We start from the raw sequence: 19044 nt of genomic DNA, 5'->3' as shown, positions 1-19044 counted from the left end.
GGAGTAGGGATGAGCGAGTGTACTCGCTAAGGGCAAATACTCGAGCGAGTATTGCCTTTTGTGAGTACATGCTCGCTCGTCTCAAAAGATTCAGGTGCCGGCGGGGGTGAGCGGTGGGTTGCGGGAGTGAGCGGGGGGAGTGGGGGGAGAGAGAGAGCTCCTCCCGTTCCTCCCCGCTGGCACCTGAATCTTTTGAGACGAGCGGGCAGGTACTCGCAAAAGGCAATACTCGCTCGAGTATTTGCCCTTAGCGAGTACGCTCGCTCATCTTTAATTAGGAGTTGTTTGGTGGATGAAACGGAAAAGCCTGTCACCCTACATCTAGTGGGCACTATAGTGCCAGCCAGTATGGGGTGGCTATGAATACTGCTAGGATGCATATAGCTCCTCCCTTATTGGAACAAGCATCAATCCTGATGTTCGCTCAAACTTGCAAACAACAGAATTGCTGTAATTAAAAGTAAAAAATAAGCATGAATCAAGCCCTGTAACAGAGCCACTACAAGCTATTTATGATGTTGATTAGTAAAAAAACAAAAACAAACTAAAAATAATTTTTAAAAAACCCAGTAAAATAAAACTGCCTTGGAATTTACAAAAATAAAAAATATAGGCAAAAAGTCACACTTTAATATTCTACTCTCATTTTCATCAATCACCCAAGCAATACCCCCTAGATCAGCGCATTAACTTGTTTATCTTCGTCAACGACGAAAAACTACATAGCTTCATCATTCATTCCAGAGTGAGGGGGGAAGAACACAAAAGACAGTCACCGAAATTTGCATGGTGCTCAATTATACATTAGTGAACATCACTTGGCAATCTGTTCATATCAATTTAATTGGATTTTAATACTGCTTCTGATCTTGTTTTCTAATTAACAGCAGTGCCTGGCAATAAAGCAGAATCATGCACCCAGTAACACCTTTGATCTCAACCATATGGATTCCTACCGTGTTCTAGAAATTATTTTCCCCTGACTCAACACAGGCCGGAAAAAAAAATTACAAAAAATGCAGAGCCCCCAAATGGCCTTTCCCCGTCCCGGCAGCGAGTCCATTGATTATTTTTATTACTGATAGGGGCTGATAAAAAATAAATAAAACATGGTTCTGTATACAAATTGGTGTCACGGGCTGTGGGTTATGCTAATTGTGCTAACGGCTTCAGCTTCATTGTGGCGCACGGTTTACAGTAAAGAAAAAAGTGTGACTCAGCTCTTGGAAAATAGCAAAAGTCTCTGATTTGTTACTACTTTGACCGGAATTTATGGATTTAAGCTAACCCTTTCACTACTGGTGATGTATAGATGTTCATTTAAAGGGATTGTCCCCATGCTGGGACCCCAGTGATTATCTGTACTCCGTTTGCAAATCTGGCAGCATGTGTTCAGTTTCCCTCCACCAGAGAGAAAATTAAAGAGATTGCCCCACTTATAGCTGTTTTTACAGGAAGCAGATAGCTCCATACAGTGCGCAGTGGCCCAAGTTGGTACTGCAGGCTGAGTCTTATTGAAGTGAATGGAACAAACCCTGGCCATTGCGCAATCTATTGAGTGGTCTGCGTCCTGCAGATAAAAAACTAGAAGTGGGACAACCCTTTTGAGCAATATAGTCCAATCAAATCAATGGGTTGCTTATGTAGTGCAGGATAAGACAGGTCCTTAAGAGGGAGACACTCTTTGTGGCCACTCTTCACCCTGAGCAGAAGATCCTGTCTGATAATTCACAATTGTCTAATAAGGTATATAAAAAGGTTTTCTAAGCTAGACAGTCCTTTTTAATAAGGACTTGTCACTAGAGTGCCCTCTGGGTATCTTTTAAATATCCTTTTGGAGGTTATCTTATGAAGGCAACTCTAGTCCATGTGTCCTATTAGGTTGCTCCTATTCTTCCAATCTCATACAACCACTATATCTTTTCCTTTGCCATGCGGGATATGTAGATATGATGCTTTTGATTCTACCAGCCACCCAACCCTATTTCTTAACTTACTTGGGCAAGTGCATCATGTGATCAATGGTTCGTGGTATTATGACGATGGGTTCAACTCCCCGTGGAGCCACATACATATCGGGACATCATTAAAAGAAATTAGGATATGATTGGATTCCATAGTGGTCTATGCCTTTGCAAAATAGCTAGTAAATTATATGGCAACACAGTGGCAATTAGGTCGTCATTCATTTCTATAGGAGAACATCTGTCAGAAAGTGAGATGTGAGGTTGAAATAATCACTATTTCAGAAATGCAAACACAATAATATAATAGGTTGTCAACCGATTTTGCCATGTTGCACTCTGTGGTGTGACAGATACAATGCAAGGGGGTAGTGTGTATATAGTAGCTGTAACACAGTATGATATCTGAGATTAAATGCGATGAATCCATGTATTGTATTTGCCTTATATCTTAGCACTCAATGAGCTTTTCCGAAAATGAAGATTTATGGCAACATTTCATCAACTCAAACTTGAATTAAAGAAACTTTCTAAGTGCATGTGCATTAGTTTTGCTTTCAGTATTGCAAACCTTTAATTTACACCAAAGGCTTAATGTGCTGAATCTATTAGATGGATTTGCAGTATTGCTCGAACCCTTTTCAAGTTATAAGACTATATTACAGGCATATACCCCCTTCACTTAGTGGATCAAACCTCTACAAATGGTGTGGCCATCATATGCCCTTGCTGAATACCCAAATGCAAAACATTTTGGCTCTGTAGCTTTAGACATATCAGTGGATTCAGGGTAAAAAGGACCTTTTTGTTATCCAGCAGAATCATATATTTCTCAGTTGTACTTTTTTTTCCAACAAATAAAATACAGGGACAATGCATCTTCACAATCTGTTTTGTTCCACAAGTGATTTTGCCATTTGCAGCTGGTTTTCACTCAAGTGAAAAGACTGTAAATTCAGCTAAGGAAAGATAAAAAAATATGTTGCAATATATTCAGCAACCAAACTGTATTCCGGGAATATCAGTCATCACCCACTATTTCTATAGCATTAATATACCTCTATATAACCAACCAAAAAGTTATGGCCACTGCTGCTGCTTTCTATAATAATTGTGCTAAGTGACTATACAAATACATGTGGTTGTACAGAGACAGCACCCAGTTGTGTTATGCTGTCACTGTATGGCACATTGGTGTTGTCTCAGTATGGCTATGCTAGGTTCAGTTCACATATACTGTGCTGGATCTGTCGTATGGCAGATTCCAGTGGTGCCCAATAGACCCCATTGACTCTTAGTGTGAGAAATTTGAGTTCCATTGGGGTTTGCATCATTTTTACGTTGAGTAGTGATGCACATGTCACTATTCTTGCCTTCGAGTCTGACAGAATTGCCAATGGAGTCACGGATTGCATATGCAAACATATATGCAAATATGGATTTATAGACCTTATACGAATTTCCTGCTTTGGACATTCTCTTTTGTTAGAAGGATTTTTTAATATTAAGGTGATCACAGGAGGTGCTGCTACCGAGATCCACAGTTCTCAGCTGTAATCTGGAGGGAAACATGGCAGTTGTAATAAGTGAACTTTTCTAAAGTTAAGTTCGGACTTTACAAAACGTTTGGTTCGGTCTGAAGTATTTCGAACCGAACAGGAAGTTCACCAAAACCCCCAAAATTGGTGTATAGCACTCTCTAAGAGCGTTATACAGGGCTGTTATGGTTCTTAAACAGTATTGTACACCAGTGTTCAGGACTAGTGTTGCACGAACTAAACCAATAGGACCTTGTTTTAGGTATAACCTTGTTAAAAACATGGTTCAGGTTCATGCTGAACTGAACTTTTAGCAAAGTTCGACCCATAACAGGGTTCTTCTGGTTTTGTTCGCTCAACACTACTCAGCAGCATCATAGCACAGCAGAAATAAAGTATTGCAGAGTTCACACTGCAATACTTTATTTCTGTGTATTGTACAAACATGGTGGGACCTACCGAGAGAAAGGTATTCTTTGTAGCTACTTTGTAGTCTCAGTACTGTAACCAAGCAATGGGTACTATCCTTAAACCACTATACAGTGTTCAAATAATATCACCATTTGGTGAGCAAATAACAGTTCCAATAATAATTAAATAATTGTAAGATAGAATTAGAGATGAGCGAACGTACTCGTCCGAGCTTGATACTCGTTCGAGTATTAGCGTGTTCGAGATGCTCGTTACTTGAGATGAGTACCACGCGATGTTCGAGTTACTTTCACTTTCATCTCTGAGACGTTAGCACGCTTTTCTGGCCAATAGAAAGACAGGGAAGGCATTACAACTTCCCCCTGCGACGTTCAAGCCCTATACCACCCCCCTGCAGTGAGTGGCTGGCGAGATCAGGTGTCACCCGAGTATATAAATCGGCCCCTCCCGCGGCTCGCCACAGATGCATTCTGATAGAGATCAGGGACAGTGCTGCTGGTGCCGGAGCTGCTATAGGGAGAGCGTTAGGAGTTATTTTAGGCTTCAAGAACCCCAACGGTCCTTCTTAGGGCCACATCTAACCGTGTGCAGTAGTGTGGAGGCTGCTTTTTGCAGTGTTGCACATTTTTTTTTTTTGTATATCGGCCGTGCAGAGCATTGCGTCCTGCAGTAATTTTACATTGTCCAGGGCCAGTAGTGGTGAGGCAGGGACAGAAGACATATTTAGTGTATATGGGCAGTGGGCCTTTCCAAAAACATTTGGGAAAAAAAATCTATTTGGGCTGCCTGTGACCGTCCTCAGTGTACTGGGTCTCTGCTGGGGGTAGTTGTCCTAATTCATACGCAGCCAGCTAAGTGTTACAGCAGGCTTGCGCAAAATTCTTTCCTGCCTCTGTGTTGCCTCTTACATCACCGCTGTATTCCTGTCCACAAGTGTACTGGGTCTCTGCTGGGGGTAGTTGTCCTAATTCATACGCAGCCAGCTAAGTGTTACAGCAGGCTTGCGCAAAATTCTTTCCTGCCTCTGTGTTGCCTCTTACATCACCGCTGTATTCCTGTCCACAAGTGTACTGGGTCTCTGCTGGGGGTAGTTGTCCTAATTCATACGCAGCCAGCTAAGTGTTACAGCAGGCTTGCGCAAAATTCTTTCCTGCCTCTGTGTTGCCTCTTACATCACCGCTGTATTCCTGACCACAAGTGTACTGGGTCTCTGCTGGGGGTAGTTGTCCTAATTCATACGCAGCCAGCTAAGTGTTACAGCAGGCTTGCGCAAAATTCTTTCCTGCCTCTGTGTTGCCTCTTACATCACCGCTGTATTCCTGTCCACAAGTGTACTGGGTCTCTGCTGGGGGTAGTTGTTCTAATTCATACGCAGCCAGCTAAGTGTTACAGCAGGCTTGCGCAAAATTCTTTCCTGCCTCTGCTGTGCGTTCCGTAAGCGAAGTCAGCCTCCAACCACAGGACAATAAGTAGCACATTTAATTACAGCGTTCTGTTTCTGCACTACTGGTAATACACCATGCTGAGGGGTAGGGGTAGGCCTAGAGGACGTGGACGCGGCCGAGGACGCGGAGGCCCAAGTCAGGGTGTGGGCACAGGCCGAGCTCCTGATCCAGGTGTATCGCAGCCGACTGCTGCGGGATTAGGAGAGAGGCACGTTTCTGGCGTCCCCACATTCATCTCACAATTAATGGGTCCACGCGGTAGACCTTTATTAGAAAATGAGCAGTGTGAGCAGGTCCTGTCATGGATGGCAGAAAGTGCATCCAGCAACCTATCGACCACCCAGAGTTCTGCGCCGTCCACTGCTGCAACTCTGAATCCTCTGGCTGCTGCTCCTCCTTCCTCCCAGCCTCCTCACTCCATTACAATGACACATTCTGAGGAGCAGGCAGACTCCCAGGAACTGTTCTCGGGCCCCTGCCCAGAATGGCCAGCAATGGTTCCTCTCCCACCGGAGGAGTTTGTCGTGACCGATGCCCAACCTTTGGAAAGTTCCCAGGGTTCGGGGGATGAGGCTGGGGACTTCCGGCAACTGTCTCAAGAGCTTTCAGTGGGGGAGGAGGACGATTACGATGAGACACAGTTGTCTATCACTCAGGTAGTAGTAATTGGAGTAAGTCCGAGGGAGGAGCGCACAGAGTATTCGGAGGAAGAGCAGCAGGACGATGAGGTGACTGAACCCACCTGGTTTGCTACGCCTACTGAGGACAGGTCTTCAGAGGGGGAGGCAAGTGCAGCAGCAGGGCAGGTTGGAAGAGGCAGTGCGGTGGCCAGGGGTAGAGGCAGGGCCAGACCGAATAATCCACCAACTGTTTCCCAAAGCGCCCCCTCGCGCCATGCCACCCTGCAGAGGCCGAGGTGCTCAAAGGTCTGGCAGTTTTTCACTGAGAGTGCAGACGACCGACGAACAGTGGTGTGCAACCTTTGTCGCGCCAAGATCAGCCGGGGAGCCACCACCACCAGCCTCACCACCACCAGCATGCGCAGACATATGATGGCCAAGCACCCCACAAGGTGGGACGAAGGCCGTTCACCGCCTCCGGTTTGCACCGCTGCCTCTCCCCCTGTGCCCCAACCTGCCACTGAGATCCAACCCCCCTCTCAGGACACAGGCACTACCGTCTCCTGGCCTGCACCCACACCCTCACCTCCGCTGTGCTCAGCCCCATCCACCAATGTCTCTCAGCGCACCGTCCAGCCGTCGCTAGCGCAAGTGTTGGAGCGCAAGCGCAAGTACGCCGCCACGCACCCACACGCTCAAGCGTTAAACGTGCACATAGCCAAATTTATCAGCCTGGAGATGCTGCCGTATAGGGTTGTGGAAACGGAGGCTTTCAAAGGTATGATGGCGGCGGCGGCCCCGCACTACTCAGTTCCCAGTCGCCACTACTTTTCCCGATGTGCTGTCCCAGCCCTGCACGACCACGTCTCCCGCAACATTGTACGCGCCCTCACCAACGCGGTTACTGCCAAGGTCCACTTAACAACAGACACGTGGACAAGCACAGGCGGGCAGGGCCACTATATCTCCCTGACGGCACATTGGGTGAATTTAGTGGAGGCTGGGACAGAGTCAGAGCCTGGGACCGCTCACGTCCCACCCACCCCCAGAATTGCGGGCCCCAGCTCGGTGGTGGTATCTGCGGCGGTGTATGCTTCCTCCACTAAACCACCCTCCTCCTCCTCCTACGCAACCTCTGTCTCGCAATCAATATGTGTCAGCAGCAGCACGTCGCCAGCAGTCGGTGTCGCGCGGCGTGGCAGCACAGCGGTGGGCAAGCGTCAGCAGGCCGTGCTGAAACTACTCAGCTTAGGAGAGAAGAGGCACACGGCCCACGAACTGCTGCAGGGTCTGACAGAGCAGACCGACTGCTGGCTTGCGCCGCTGAGCCTCTAACCAGGCATGGTCGTGTGTGACAACGGCCGTAACCTGGTGGCGGCTCTGCAGCTCGGCAGCCTCACGCACGTGCCATGCCTGGCCCACGTCTTTAATTTGGTGGTTCAGCGCTTTCTGAAAAGCTACCCACGCTTGTTAGACCTGCTCGGAAAGGTGTGCCGGCTCTGCGCACATTTCTGCAAGTCCCACACGGACGCTGCCACCCTGCGCACCCTGCAACATCGGTTTCATCTGCCAGTGCACCGACTGCTGTGCGACGTGCCCACACGGTGGAACTCTACACTCCACATGTTGGCCAGGCTCTATGAGCAGCGTAGAGCTATAGTGGAATACCAACTCCAACATGGGCGGCGCAGTGGGAGTCAGCCTCCTCAATTCTTTACAGAAGAGTGGGCCTGGTTGGCAGCCATCTGCCAGGTCCTTGGAAACTTTGAGGAGTCTACCCAGATGGTGAGCGGCGATGCTGCAATCATTAGCGCCACCATTCCTCTGCTATGCCTCTTGAGAAGTTTCCTGCAAAGCATAAAGGCAGACGCTTTGCGCTCGGAAACAGAGGCAGGGGAAGACAGTATGTCGCTGGATAGTCAGAGCACCCTCCTGTCTATATCTCAGCGCGTTGAGGAGGAGGAAGAGGAGCATGAGGAGGATGAGGAGGAGGGGGAAGAGACAGCTTGGCCCACTGCTGAGGGTACCCATGCTGCTTGCCTCTCATCCTTTCAGCTTGTATGGCCTGAGGAGGAGGAGGAGGATCCTGAAAGTGATCTTCCTAGTGAGGACAGCCATGTGTTGCGTACAGGTACCCTGGCACACATGGCTGACTTCATGTTAGGATGCCTTTCTCGTGACCCTCGCGTTACACGCATTCTGGCCACTACGGATTACTGGGTGTACACACTGCTTGACCCACGGTATAAGGAGAACCTTTCCACTCTCATACCCGAAGAGGAAAGGGGTTCGAGAGTGATGCTATACCACAGGACCCTGGCGGACAAACTGATGGTAAAATTCCCATCCGACAGCGCTAGTGGCCGAAGGCGCAGTTACGAGGGCCAGGTAGCAGGGGAGGCGCAGAGATCAGGCAGCATGTACAGCACAGGCAGGGGAACACTCTCTAAGGCCTTTGACAGCTTTCTGGCTCCCCAGCAAGACTGTGTCACCGCTCCCCAGTCAAGGCTGAGTCGGCGGGAGCACTGTAAAAGGATGGTCAGGGAGTACGTAGCCGATCGCACGACCGTCCTCCGTGACGTCTCTGCCCCCTACAACTACTGGGTGTCGAAGCTGGACACGTGGCCTGAACTCGCGCTGTATGCCCTGGAGGTGCTTGCTTGTCCTGCGGCTAGCGTCTTGTCAGAGAGGGTGTTTAGTGCGGCTGGGGGAATCATCACGGATAAGCGTACCCGCCTGTCAACCGACAGTGCCGACAGGCTTACACTCATCAAGATGAACAAAGCCTGGATTTCCCCAGACTTCTCTTCTCCACCAGCGGACAGCAGCGATACCTAAACAATACGTAGGCTGCACCCGCGGATGGAAGCATTGTTCTCTATCACCATCAAAAACGCGGACCTTTTAGCTTCATCAATCTGTGTATAATATTCAACCTCCTCCTCCTGCTCCTCCTCCTGAAACCTGACGTAATCACGCCGAACGGGCTATTTTTTTTAGGCCCACAAGGCTCAGTCATATAATTTTTGTAAACAATTTTTATACGTTTCAATGCTCATTAAAGCGTTGAAACTTTCACCTGAACCAATTTTTATTTTAACTGGGCTGCCTCCAGGCCTAGTTACAAATTAAGCCACATTAACCAAAGCGATTAATGGATTTCACCTGCCCTCTTGGTTGGGCATGGGCAATTTTTCTGACGTACATTAGTACTGTTGGTACACCAATTTTTTGGGGCCCTCGCCTACAGTGTAATCCAATTAATTTTTTGCCCACCTGCATTAAAGCTGACATTACATCAGCTGTGTTGGGCACTGCAATGGGATATATTTATGTACCGCCGGTGGGTTCCAGGGAGCCACCCATGCTGTGGGTCCACAAGGAGTTGTAACTGCATGTGCCTACTTCTAAAGTACCGCAGTCTGACTGGGGCATGCAGTGTGGGCCGAAGCCCACCTGCATTAAACATGACATTACCTCAGCTGTGCTGGGCAATGCAATGGGATATATTTATGTACCGCTGGTGGCTTCCTGGCACCCACCCATGCTGTCGGTCCACACGGAGTTGTAACTGCATGTGTCTACTTCTAAAGAACCCCAGTCTGACTGGGGCATGCAGTGTGGGCCGAAGCCCACCTGCATTTAATCGGACGTTACCTCAGCTGTGATGGGCACTGCAATGGGATACATTTATGTACAGCCGGTGGGTTCCAGGGAGCCACCCATGCTGTGGGTGCCACCGGAATTCCCATTGCGGAGTTGTACCTGCCTGTGACTATTTATAAAAAAACGCGGTCTGACTGGGGCATGCAGACACCTTAACAGAATGAATAGTGTGTGGCACATAGGTTCCCCATTGCTATGCCCACGTGTGCAGCTCCTGATGGAGGTGGCACAGGATTGGATTTCTCATTGCTTCTGTACAGCATTGTAGGCTATCGCCCCGCCCCTTTTAAAGAGAGTCGCTGCCTAGCCGTGCCAATTCTCTGCAGTGTGTGCCTGTGGTTCCTCCTCATGGCAGACGCACTTATAAATAGACATGAGGGTGGTGTAGCATGAGTGCAGCTGAAGGCTGTGCAGGGACACTTTGGTGTGCGCTGTGGACACTGCGTCGTGCGGGGGGGGGGGGGGGGGGTTGGGCAGCATGTAACCCAGTGGAAGTGGCAGCGGAGTGTCATGCAGGCAGTGATTGTGCTTTGTTGAAGGTAGTGTGGTGCTTAGCTAAGGTATGCATTGCTAATGAGGGCTTTTCAGAAGTAAAAGTTGTTGGGAGGGGGGGGGCCCACTCTTGCCGCTATTGTGGCTTAATAGTGGGACCTGGGAACTTGAGATGCAGCCCAACATGTAGCCCCTCGCCTGCCCTATCCGTTGCTGTGTCGTTCCCATCACTTTCTTGAATTGCCCAGATTTTCACAAACGAAAACCTTAGCGAGCATCGGCGATATACAAAAATGCTCGGGTCGCCCATTGACTTCAATGGGGTTCGTTACTCGAAACGAACCCTCGAGCATCGCGATAATTTCATCCCAAGTAACGAGCACCCGAGCATTTTGGTGCTCGCTCATCTCTAGATAGAATTAATATTAAAGGGGTTGTCCCGCGCCGAAACGGGTTTTTTTTTTTTTCAACCCCCCCCGTTCGGCGCGAGACAACCCCGATGCAGGGACTTAAAAAAAAACCAGCACAGCGCTTACCTGAATCCCCGCGCTCCGGTGACTTCTATACTTACCGGTTGAAGATGGCCGCCGGGATCTTCTTCCTCCGTGGACCGCAGCTCTTCTGTGCGGTCCATTGCCGATTCCAGCCTCCTGATTGGCTGGAATCGGCACGTGACGGGGCGGAGCTACACGGAGCCCCATTGAGAAGAGAAGAAGACCCGGACTGCGCAAGCGCGTCTAATTTGGCCATTAGATGGCGAAAATTAGACGGCTCCATGAAAATGAGGACGCTAGCAACGGAGCAGGTAAGTGAAAAACTTTTTATAACTTCTGTATGGCTCATAATTAATGCACAATGTACATTACAAAGTGCATTAATATGGCCATACAGAAGTGTATAGACCCACTTGCTGCCGCGGGACAACCCCTTTAAGTTGTATGTGCGCCCGAGGTGCCCCTCAGGTGTACCCTTAAGCAGAGACAGCTCATTTGCCTTGTACAAACCCATAGATCACATACCTGTAAGACTAGCCATGGTTCCCGAAGCATCTCCAGCTCCAGAGAGCATACTTTAGATCCTTCCTCTTAATGACCAATTATGTGGCTATAGATATTGAAATTACTGACCTGTCGAGATGTTTGGTGGATTTCTTGACCACTGTGTTCTTGAATTAATTACATCTACTTTCAAAAATGTTTACTAGTGATACTATCAGAACATCATATTGGTGCAGATATTCTGGTAGTTGATGAGGACACCCAGCGACAAGATGCATATGATGATCGAAATCATAACCATAGCTGGTTGTAGCTTGGATTTCAGTCTCTCAAAGATTCAGTTCACTATTCCTGTCCTATATTTAAATTCCTGACTGGCACAGCAGCAGACGTGAATCTGTTGGGCCACAAAACCAGTTTGGCCTAGGGCTAGATCTGAGGTCTTCACCTAGGGTTTCCTGGTTATCACCCTTTAACTACTAGTTTGGATCTGCTCTTTGCGACTGATGCAACTGAGTTAGAACTACCATAATGTCATATCTGAGGGTGTAGACAGGCAGAATTCTTAACATAGTATTTTAGACTGAAAAAACACTTGTGTCCATGCATTTCATCCAGCCTATTTTCCTGCAATATTAATGCAGGGGAAGACAAAAAAACAGCTATGGGTTAGAAGCCAAACTTCCTAATTTTAAGGAAAAATTCCTCTCCGACTCCTTTGACTGGTAATCAGAATAATCCCTGGATCAACAACACATCTGAAGCGATCATGGACTATAACATGCAATAGTGTTACACTCAAGAAAGGCATTCAGGCCCCTCTTAAACTCTTTTAGTGAGTTTGCCATCACCACGTCCTCAGGCAGAGAGAGTTCCATGGTTTCACTGCTCTTACAGTAAAGAACCACTTCTATGTCGGTGTAGAAACCTTCTTTCCTCTAGACGCAGAGAATGCCCCCTTGTTACAGTCACAGTCCTGGGTATTAATAGATGATAGGAGAGATCTCTGCATTGTTCCATGATATATTTATACATAGTTATTAGGATGCCCCTCAGCTGTCTTTTTTCTAAACAAAATAACCCAATTTTGATAACCTCTCTGCATATTGCAGTATGCCCATTCCGCTTATCAATTTAGTTGTCCACCTTTGAACTCGCTCAAGATCTGATATGTCCTTCTTGAGTACCGGGGTCCACAACTGAACACAATATTCCATGTGTGGTCTGACTAGTGACTTGTAAAGAGCAAGAACAATGTTCCCGTCATGCGCCCCTATAGCCCTTTTGATGCCCCCCACAATCCTATTTGCCTTGGAAGCAGCTGCCTGACACTGGTTGCTCCAAATAAATTTACAGTTAACTAAAATCTCCAAGTCCTTTTACATGTCAGTGTTTCCCATTTAGTGTGTAATGATGACATGTACTTCCTCTGCCCATGTGCAAAACCTTACATTAATCAGTGTTAAACCTCATTTGCCACTTTTCTGCCCAACCCCCAACTTATCCAGATTCATTTGCAAGCACATTTTGTTGTTTGTGGTGTTAATTACTTTACATAGTTTTTTATCATCTGCAAATATTAATATTTTACTGAACAATCCTTGTCCCGGGTCATTAACAAATATATTAAAAATAATAGAGCCCAATACTGCAGCCTGTGGTACCCCAAAGTAATGGCCCCAACAGTAATCTGTCAACCAGAACCATGATGCGATGAGCTTGAGCGCCAGGAAGATAACACACTGTTTGATGATCCCGGTCTTTGGGACAGATTGTCTGTCCCCCTAATAATTGAGTTCAAACACTACCAGGACCAGTCTAGCCTGCCCTGCACTCCTATTCCCCTTATTACTGGAGCAGACATACCTCTGGCAGTCAGAGGACATGTCATGCTATAGCAGTGCTAATATTGTAATGGCATCCCCCTCATCTGCCAACTTTGCAAAACTTGTTGGGGTGTGCCAGTTCACAACATGCCTCCCTGGCACTCTTCCCTTTTCCAGGTTGTCAATGGATCTCAGTGTTGCAAGTTTCGCATTTAGATTCAGGATATGAGTTTCTAAACATCCAACATGGTCGCAGCTCATACAGCTGTATGCACCTCGAATGACTGTTGAAGGATTGCATACATGGCACAAGATGGACACTGGACAGCATTGTCAATCATGGAGCACATTCTAGATGGTGGCGGTACAGATAGATTAGATATAAATAATATATGCAAGTAAAAATTAAAATAGATAAGCATTAAATAAATACAAGTGACTCTTTTTTAAAGTCCCTAAATCTAAATTTATTAATCTCAGATCACACACTTAAGAAACAGCAAACTTAGAATACAGCACGCAAACGCAAGCTTACACACTCACTTTTGTTTGCTTTATATAGCTCTCAGCTGTCATATTCTTGCAGAATACTCTGTAATTGTGAAATAGGCTGAAGATCAGAGAAGGCATCAGAACGATTATCTGTGGTCAATAAGCAAGCTGAAGTCAGGAGAGGAGAAGTCAGGAAAGCTGAGTGGAACAGACATGGATCAAAATCAGGAGAGCGGACAGAACACTATAACACTTTTGCACAATTGGCGACTAATTACTCAGGCATCTGTTAGCAGAGGGAGGGTTAGGAATTCCTAAAATAGCCAGAAGGTTGTCTAGATTGGCCGGTGTTGGAAAATCTGGGTGCATGCTCTGGCTCTTTAAGAGGCAGGCTGGCTGCATGCATACAACCTTTCGGGGCTAGGAAACAGATAGGAGGTGCGGTGTCTGCTGCACACGGCTCAGAGAACTTGGTGTTGGCCATGGCCAACAAGAGGAGGAGGAGGTAAGGGCAGGGGTGTAACTATAGGGGATGCAGTTGCACTTAAGGCCTCTCTTCCCCATATAGGGAGCCTAGTACTATGAATAAAGTATTATAGTTGGGGACCCCGTTACAGATTTTGCATTGGGACCTAAAAGCTTCCAGTTATGTCTCTAGGTAAGGGATAGCATTTGTTGCGACCAGTTACCATAACACTAATCACAGCAGTTGGTACCCTGTCTGGAGTCATACACTTGTGTAGTGGCCCAGTACATGCTTTCCTGGCCCCCTCCATAAATGTCATACATGTAATGTCTTGTGTTGATGCTCTGTGCAAAACTGTCTTGTCATTCTGTTTTGTGTATTGCACAGCTGAAGCATGTGATGGGTTAAGTGTCTGCAAAGCATGGAGACTGCCTGCTTTGCAGACACTTAACTGCAATGTAACAATTCTGTTTTGTCACGTGGGGTGAGAGAACGTATAATTGGGAGTGCATGAGAGCGGAAAAAGGTCCACATCTTCTGGGCTCCCGTCAAAGATTTCCAGCTACATGGGGGTACCTTCAGCCCTTATGTAGTGAAGAATGGAGGAGGAAGAGAGATTCCCCGCACACCACCAGAAATGCTGCTAGAGGAGTGAGTCCCCAAAAGAGAAAGAAAGCGTGAGTTGAGCTTAAGTGTTCTTGTGGTAAGGCCTAGTGCAGAGGTACTCTTATCTAATCAATTCACACCCCTGAGTCCTACAGTCTGGGACCACCAAGTGGAGGTACTTCAGGCTCATTGTTCACACTCAAGCATCCAAAAGTCTGAGTTCTGCTGAGTAGAGGTACGCGTCTTTATTTGCTCACACACGGGTGGTTTAAACTCTGGGTCTGCCATGTGGAGCTACTTGGTTTCATTTCATTCCTGCACGTTGTAAAAGTGTCCTTGTTTTGTACTATTCAAGTTTCAAGTAAAAGTTATTCCAGGTCCCGACCGTTCCCGGGGACCTGAGGAACTATACAACTGTCTGTGGCTCGTTTATTTCCTTGCCAAAGTTCATGCCGGTGGCAACCGAAGTGGTGGCGTCGCTATTTACAACCCCTTTCTCCTGTCCTAATGTTTTTGGGCTTCCCCATGCTGGGGGTGTCCGGAAGAGGCCCAGCGCTGCCTTGGCCTTGGTTGCGTGCATCCCTCGAGGAGGGAGTGTGGTAAGTGCTGCCGTGACAAGCCAGCATCTTGCCCTCCCAGCTCCTCAGCGCATGCCATGTGTCTGTGGTCACCCTACAGGACGCTGCACTTGCCACCCCCAACTATGCCCCTAGTGGTTGAAAAATCCAAAAAGACAATAAGGACATTCTGGAGAAACATGACTTAAGGAGGCCAAATAGCCTTTATTACACATGATAATGTAAGTATTATAATAATTTCTGTCTCTTATGACCACTTTGATGGCAGAAAGTTCATAAAACTGCTGAAGACGTTTTTTCGTTCACGCATACATAATGATACTGAGAAACAATGAACACAGGGGGGAATTCCCATCAGGTAGACGACTGTTAGTAGTGGTTTCTTGTCTGTACATAGCTTTTTGTACGCAGGACTCCTCCCTGTAATCCATTCTAAATAACAGCAGCATAAAAATATCCCTATCTGGGTCATGTAAGTGTATGTAGCACCTCTGGCTTTTACGTTGCCTTTGATTTTTTTTTTTTTTTTACATTCGTCTCTGATAAACATCATCTGTAGTATTTGCTACCCTAAGGGTTAATTGAGAATTTTTTTGGAGTTATTATATGGCTTCTCATTCCCCCAGTTTGACCCCTTTCCCCCACTCAAGGCAAAATGAAACTGATAGCCAAATGTATAAATTATTTCTATTGAAGCTGAAAGCTTTAAAAGAGAATTTAAAAATCTGCTGTGTGTCAGGCAATCCACGGAGACTTTAGCAAGCGTGGATGATTCTTGCTCCCCTGAAAGCCGTAGTGTTAATTTGTAAACCTAGGAAGTATACATAGAGAATGCTAATTTGTCATTAGTAAGATTAACACAATCGAGGGAATAGAATAGATTATTGATATATAAAATACTGGGGATCTTTGATGCATTACATGTGAAAAACGCAAATCCGGTTTTATTGGAGTCAAGACATTTATAGCTTAAGGCAGGACTAAGAAGCTCTCTGCATGTCACAGTGCGAAACTCTGGTTCCCATCAGGCTTTGCAGCTTGACACCCTGAACATCGTGGATTTTGTATTTAAAGGGGAAATCCAATCAAATAGCACTGCAGTAAATCACATCTCAAGTTGGGGATTTCAGACCCCCATCCGTATCTGGAATCAGGGGGCTGCACTGCTTTATAGAGAACCTGAAAGTCACACCGCTGATCTGAAGTGTTCTTTGTCTAGAAAGTTGTTTTAGAAACTATTAGGGATCTTTCTGCAGAATATTTAGCCTCATATTCTGCACTGCTAATGTGCGGCTTTTGGTGCAGAATTGAAAAAAAGCAGAATCCTACCATCAATTCTGCATCAAAATCCACAGAAAGCAGTGCGGATTGTGGTGTGGAATTCTGGGATGACATATTCCGCAACGCTAGTTTGGAATATTCCATTCCGTGTGAAAGGTCCTTTAAAGTTATTGCAGCCACGGATCTCGGCGCAAATCTGCAGCAGAATTGGAATGTGTTAGATTCAGACTTTGCTGAATATTGTCTTGTGGCTTCACTGTAGATTTTGTCTGCAAGTAACATCCGCAGCAAATCTGCCACGTCTGAATTCACCCTTAGGCCACTCTCACATACACGTTCTACCGCAATTACTGTGGCGTTCAAAACGCAGTACAATGGTTCCATTGATCCCAATGGGGCCTCGCAGACCTGCACTTTGAAGCGGCGTTCACTAATGCTGCGATTTTCAAGCGCTGTCGGCTTTATTTTGCCACGTTGTTGCGCTTTTTTGTGCCTCATTACCCATCGCCAAGATGAGGTGGATTTAAAAACTGCTGTCGGATGTAGTTACCTGATCAAAATCGTGGCATTTTACCAACACTGTGTGTGAGAGTGGCCTCAGGTTTTAATTACACAAGCGTTATTTCATGGCTAGCGCAATAAAATAGCGACCCTCAGAACCAATGGCTTCCTATGGATTCATTCAGACGAACGATTTTTTGGCGCGCAAAAATATAGGACCTGAAAAATATAGCACATAAGCACATGATTTCAGCGACTGAAATTTCATGCTGCCGAAAAATATAGGTCTTAGGGCGCCCACCCACTGGCGTTTTTTTACCTGCGTTTTGCGTTTTTCCTGCACAGGCATAGAGATAACATGTGTTCCTGTCCACTGGCGTTTTTTTTGCGTTGCGTTTGCGTTTTTAACATAGGAACTGTCAGTTGCATATGTGTCCTTATTTTTCTCCTAATGCACCCATAAATGTCAATGGAAATTAACAGAAAAGCCGCGAAAACGCCGCGAAAAACGCGCGGAAAAATCGCGGGAAACGCGGCGAAAACGCTGCGTTTTTTTCCCACGGAAAACGCAAACGCCAGTGGGTGGGCGCCCTTACCCTATCTTTGGACCGCACAACGCTGGAGGCTCCATAGATTCCTATGGGAGCCGTCAAAAAAATAGAGGGGAGGAAGTTTAGCTGTGGCTAGCGCTGCTAAATACTGACAGGTACCTCTAGCGAGCTCCATTCCTAATCAAACTTTAATGTGTGTTTATTCTGAAACATTGCAGTTTCAGGATAACCCAATACAAAAAGGCAATGGGCATACCTTTTGTAGTGACCCAGTACATCATCCTGGTCCCCTCCATAAATGTCATACATGTTTGTCCTTTGTTGATGCACTGTGCAAAGCTTTCTTGTTATTTCCAGTATGTGTGTTGCACAGCTGCAGCGCTAGAAGGGTTAAGTATTCAATAAAATCTAAAGCCTGCATGTAAATGTATCAAGTCTGTTATGTCTTGTGGTATGAGAGAAGGTATAAATAGGAGTGATTGAGAGTGGGAAAGTAGTTCCATCTTCTGGAGTAGCAGGTCTTTCATCTTGCCTGCCACCTGAGGTCCAGCTCACACAGAGCCACATGAAGGCACCTTCAGCCTTCCTCTGTTGAAAATGGAGGAGGAGAGATATCCCGTGCTACCTGTGTGTTGGTTGTAAGTGGAGTGAGCCCCAAAAGAGTGAGAGAGCAATTGTAAGTAACTACTTCTTCTCAAGGCAGCTTCACTGTCTAATTTTCCTATGCAGCCGTCTGGAGCCTGGATCACCGCGTAGAGGTACACCCTTTAATTGTCAGACCCACGCGTCTTCCAGACTGGGTGAAGGTACTGCAAGAGAATAATCACTGTTCACACACGTGAGTCTTTGAGCTTGTGAGAGCTGTGTGGAGGTACTACATTTTGAAGACTAGCCTTTTACCTGCACTGTGAATGTCTATGAGTGAACTGCCTTGTAATAATTGTTCCAAGTTTTCAAGTAAAGTTTGCCAGGCTCTAACTGTTCCTAGGGACCCGTAGTACTAAGAAACTGTCTGACACTGAGTTTATTTTCCGCCAAGGGTCATACCGGTGTGTGAAGGAACGGTGGCGTCACCCGTGATAACTACAGCCGCTGTTACCCTGTTTAATGGGCATTCCCTATCCTAGGGGGGTCCCAGGTGGCCTGCAGTGATACTCTGGCTTTGGCTGCGTGTGTCCCTCCGGTAAGGAGTCTGGTAAGTGCCACCATGACACGTCAGCACTATACCCTCCCAGCTCCCCACGTATGTCAGGGGTCTCCCTATGGGATGCTGCACCTGTCCTAGGTTCATGCTGCCTGTGGTTCGGCCAGCATGAACACGGAGATAGGTTCTCTTTAAGGGCGCCCACCCACTGGCGTTTGCGATTTTCGTGCGTGAAAAACGCTGCGTTTTCCGCTGCGTTTTTTGCCGCGTTTTCGCGGTGTTTTCGCGGCTTTTCCATTAATTTCCATTGACTTTCATGGGTGCATTAGGAGAAAAATAAGGATACATATGCAACTGACAGTTCCTATGTTAAAAAACGCAACGCAACGCAAAAAAAACCGCCAGTGGACAGGAGTACATTCAATTCTAATTGCTCTTGAGAAA

The 19044-nt window shown here is 46.7% G+C and overlaps 1 long non-coding RNA gene across 1 annotated transcript in view; it reads left to right on the top strand.

The window, feature by feature from the left end:
* The window catches only part of LOC136631528 (uncharacterized), a 33181-nt gene extending 14563 nt beyond the window's left edge, over window positions 1-18618 (top strand). Inside the window, exons 4-5 of the long non-coding RNA XR_010793046.1 lie at window positions 18186-18294; window positions 18496-18618. This is a non-coding gene — a long non-coding RNA (uncharacterized lncRNA). The remainder of the gene's footprint in view (window positions 1-18185; window positions 18295-18495) is intronic.
* Window positions 18619-19044: the final 426 nt, after the last annotated feature.

The sequence above is a fragment of the Eleutherodactylus coqui genome, chromosome 6 (genome assembly GCF_035609145.1).
Source record: "Eleutherodactylus coqui strain aEleCoq1 chromosome 6, aEleCoq1.hap1, whole genome shotgun sequence".
In the NCBI taxonomy this organism is placed as follows: domain Eukaryota; kingdom Metazoa; phylum Chordata; class Amphibia; order Anura; family Eleutherodactylidae; genus Eleutherodactylus; species Eleutherodactylus coqui.
The sequence above is the reverse complement of the archived record's forward strand: the minus strand, read 5'-3'. Positions and strand labels throughout refer to the sequence as shown.